The following is a 4806-nucleotide window of genomic DNA, read 5'->3' as shown; positions in this document are numbered from 1 at the left end:
AGAGCAGGCAGCACTCAGTGCAGGGAGTTAAGGGTGGATGATGGTTGCCTCTCCCCACAATATGCTCTGCTAGGAGCCACTCGCTCCCTCCACTGCCCCAGTTTGGAGGCCCTCGGTGTCTGCTGCTTCCCACGCAGGCTCATTAGCGAGTTCAGAGCGAGAAAACCCGTTAACGGCACGAAATGACTTCAGGCTGCGACATGGGGAGCAGGGATCCAAGCCCAAACCCTCACACACAGTGGGGACTGCTGTTTTTCCTCTTCCCTTTGAACTTCCCCAGCTGCCCCGAGCTGTGGTTCCCCCGAGCACGGACCAGGGCAGCTGGGACGGTGGGGCACAGCAGGGTGTGGCACCCGACCCCCCAACCTCTGCTGCACCGACCCCTCCCCAGGCTCAGCCCAATCTCCCCGGCTTCAGAGCAGCGCTTGGGTTCAAGGCATCATTCTGGAGTGTCTGGCTCTTGCAACAGGATGGGTCATCGGAGTTTTGGTTTTGCTGGGCTCCCGGTCATGCCATCCTCAGGGGAAGGCGTGGGGAGGGGGCGCTGCCAGGGCGAGCACCGTGCCGGTGGCGAAGCCAGCGTGCGGGAGGTGGCCCGGGGCCCCCCGTGACTCAGCCTGCCGTGGCGGAGGCAGAGGTGGGGTAGCGATACCGGAGCTAAAAAAAAACCTGGCCGAGCGCCGGGGAGAGGAAATTTCTCATTAGCCAGAAATGTGTGGCTGAACCAGTCTGACACTCGGGGCGGCCCCCGGCCCCGGCGGCGATCCTGGCCCTGGCTCCGAGGGAGATCAAAGCGACGGAGGGGCAACAAGGGGGCTCAGCAGCAGTTGGCTTGTGGCTGTTGTGGGATCGGGCCAGGGCGAAGGGGTTTCCTCATTTGGAGATGTCAGATTTAGGTGGCAGGAAGGGCTGGGTGGGCAGTGGAATGGGTGATGCTGCTACATGGGGCACAGGCATCAATACCTGTAATACTCCAGGACTGAGCAGGGCTGATGGTCAGCAAAACCTGGGCAAGGCAAGCGAGCAGGGACCTGGGCATCTCTGCCTCTTGCTCCCAACCATGCAGCAGTTCTTTGCTCCCCTCGTTGCCAAAGGAGCCATTTCCAGGATGGCAGCACTTGGTGGGAGTGATGCAGCCCCTGGCACCAGCCCCAGCTCTACCAGCAAGGCTACCATTGCTTTCCATCTGATTTTCCCCTGAAGATCCAGCCTTTCCCACACTGCACTGGGTCAAGGCATTGCCCTGGTCTTGTTTAATAACCCAAAACTGCTTTTTGCCTCCTGGTCCAGTGTTGGGTCAGATTCTGCTCCCCAGACGCGGCAGACAGGCGTGGGGTGATTGATGCGAGCGCATTTGCTTGCTGGCTGTGCTGCCAAAGACGATGTCAGCTCCCAGGCATCTGTAAGAGAGCTGCCTCCTGCTCCCCAGCCAGCCCCCCAGCCCTCAGATCCCCTTTTCCAGAACATCCCAGGCTGGCCGGCAGCTTCTGGGGGTCTTGTCCCCATGGGCCCCTGTGGGGACACTCAGCCCTGGTGAGGTGGTGAGGCTGCAGCCCCAGCAGCAGTGGGCAGGGAGGACAGGCTGTGGCGGCGGCAGACAAGGACAGATGCTGCACCATTTGCAAGTCGTCTGCTAGCAACCAAAAGAGACTGGAAGGAAGGAAGGAATGGAAAGAAAATGATTAAAACAATTCCTTTTTTCTTTTTTTTAATAAAAAAAAAAGCCCTGGGAAAAAGCCGTGTAGGGTCCTGGCACGTGAACAGAGTCTGTAAGTGGTCTTAAAAATTACCAATAAATAATCTTAACGGGAAACAGAAGGAGCAGAGCTGGGGTGTTCGTGGGTGTTTTGTGGCTTCTTGTGAGCATGGGAAAATTCGCCGGGTCCTGTCCCTCGTGCTGTGGGGACAGCCCCTTCCTGAGCCATGGTGTGTCCTTGGCTCCAGCCATGAAGCAATGACCCTCTTGGCCAGCGTCCGGCCCATCCTTGGCTGAGCGGGTGCAGGATGTGGCCCCCAGCACGGCCGTGCTTGGCCATTCCCTTGGGCACAGGGTGGCACAGGGGACAAGGCATGATGGAGCTTGTGGAGGAAGCCTGTGCCCTCACTGCCCCGTGCCTCGTGCTGGCCTGCCGGGTCACAGATGCTCTGTGCCAAGCCGTGCCGAGCCATGCCGAGCCGTGATCCCTTCCAGCTGTGCCGGCCCCAGGCGGCTGACGGGGCTGCGGGATCCTCTCCCTGCCAAGTTGTCGAGGTGTCAGCCAAGAGTTAGCAGGGAAAACGCCAAGCAGCCGGCGAGCCGGCCAACCCATCATCCTCAGCCTTCCTCCTCCTCCTCTGCTGCAGAGAGCCTCCCACCCTCCCGCTGGAGCCCTGAGCCCCCCGGCCACCCTAGCACTGTCCCCCCTTAGCACCCAGTGTGCTTCACCCCAGCTGTGCCCCCGGGACCCCCCACCACCACTCCCAGGGTGTCCCCCCCATCCTGGCCCCTCCACCTGGGGCGCATGTCCCCCTCCTCTGGGTCTGTCTGGAAAGGGACGATCCCCCCTCCCCGAACTTTCCAGCTCTCTGCAGAGCGGGAACAATCGTAGCCTTTGTCTTCCCTTAATCTCCTGGTTAGGAATTAAAAGGGGGGAAAAAACCCAGCAGCACAAAAGGCTCTTTTGCACGGGCCGGGAGGGGGGAAGCGCAGGGCGCAGGCAGAGCACAGGCAGGGGTGCAGACAGGGCTTGCTTTCCCCCTAGCCCAGTTTAGCCACCATGATCCCCAAGGGCCACCCCATGCTGCTCCCATCCCCACGGCCCTAGGATGTTCCCGCAGTGCCACCCGAGGACTGGCAGCCCTGGGAGCATCCTCTGGTCCCCTCAGCCCCTCAAAAGGTTCTCACCCATTGGCTGTTCCAGGAGGAGGCAGGGAGCATCTTTTGGGGGGGTCTTGGGCTGGGCTTGCACCTATGTGGGGTCAAGTATCTCTTGTTCACTGCCACGGACCCACTTTTACCCACACAGTGCCCAAATGCAACCTCACCTGCCTAGCACAGGGCTCCCTGCCACCCAGAGCCCCAAGAACCACGCAGGCACCACAGACCTCCATAAAATTCCTTAAATAATTTAATTGAAAAAAAGTCTTTCCGTTAAAAAATATTTTTACAAACGCACGCTCGCATTGATTTCCCTGGCTGCTGTTTTTCGCTGTTGCTTTTCCTTCACCATGGAACACAGCTTTCCCCCAGATCTGTATGGAAAGGGAGGCAGGTACGGGATGTGGGCAGCTGCTGGGTGCACCCCTGAGGCTGGGGGGAGACCCGGGGCTGGCTGCAGGGATGCTGTGTTCTGCCCCATGGGAACAGGGTGTGCATAGAGAAGGGTGGGAGAAGGGGTTCATTGTTTAAAATGAGAAGAACCGCTCCTCAAAACAAAGCCAGGCCAGGATGGAGGGCTGAGATGGGGATGTTTGAGATGCACCAAAGGTGGGACCCCAAACCTTGCAACAGCAGGGGCTGGGGGGCAAGAGAGGCAGAGGCAGCCCCTGGGCCCCATTGTGCTTCTGCATGGGGGGCTGTGGGGGGTTAGCAAGCCCCAAATAAGCTCTGACATCGCTTTAGCCACTTGCTCTTAAAAACCTCCCAATGCCAGGTTCTTCCTTCTGATCTGGGAGATGGGTTAGGTCTGCCCAGCACTGCCGTTTGGGGTCCCACCGTGGCAGGGCTGGGGAGCAGCCAGGGTAGGGAGCAAGCCAGGATGGGAAATCCCAGCAATATGGGGTTGTGGTGTCCTTGTCAGCTAACATCCCAGAATATATCCTGGAGAGAAGATGGTGGGATGTGGGGAGACTGTTCCCTGCTGCAGGACCTGCTGCCACCTGCCCTCCTGGACTTGTTTACTGTTCCCTGTGGAGGAGGATAGGGTTAATAAGAAACCCAAGGGCAGGCTTGTTCCAAGTAAAGGGGAAAAACAGCACCTGCCCTGGCAGCCTGGGGAGTAGGAGATTGGGACCAAGCACTGGGGAGCATAGGGGTGCACCCCCTCATTTTGGGGAGACATCACTTGCCCCTCTGGACTGTCAGCAAAGCACCCCAAAAGCCAGTTAGCAAGGTGTACTGCGGTCAAGGGAGACCTGAGAAACCCAGGATGAGCAATTGGGGTCCTACTTGGCTACTGTGGACAAATCTGCCCAGGACTGAGGGCATTGGGACCCTGCAGATTTGCTCTCCAGGGAGTTACCTTGTCCCCTGCACCTGGTCCATTCACCCTGGTGTACTCCTTCCAGTTCAAGAGCCATTTTTTAGAGAAGAGGAGCGAACCCAGTAATTCAGGGGTGCTGGAGGCCAGACTGCCCAGAGGGAGCAGGGGAGGAGCAGTGCCTGAGGGAGAAGCCCTGGAACTGAGGGGACCCTCTGGCACTGGGATGGGCAGTGAGCACGGCTGTTCCTGGCTTGGCTTTCACACTCCTTATTTGGTTCCCACAGTTCCAGCTTGACTTGAGGAGGGTATGGGGGAAAGTTGCTGACTATCTCTAGTACATTAGATAGAATTTCCTGACTGGCTCTGACATGGACTCAGAGTCTCCACCCTACATGCCCCATGGGGAGCATGCTGGGTCTCCCAGCAGCACCACAGGGTTGGTACAGTATCATTGCCTGGTCCCTGTGGGACAACCTGAAAACATGACAGCAAGAGAAGGGGGGAGCAGAAAGGGGCACACAGCCAGCTTGGTGTTGGCCAGGAGAAGGATGACCCTGGTGGGCAGCGAAGCTGCAGGCAGCCGGGCCCATCCAATGAGAGCGCGATCGAGCAAAGGAAACTCGGG

The sequence above is a fragment of the Lichenostomus cassidix genome, chromosome 9 (assembly GCF_008360975.1).
Source record: "Lichenostomus cassidix isolate B80296 chromosome 9, HeHo_3.0, whole genome shotgun sequence".
NCBI lineage: Eukaryota > Metazoa > Chordata > Aves > Passeriformes > Meliphagidae > Lichenostomus > Lichenostomus cassidix.
Note: the sequence above shows the minus strand (reverse complement) of the source record.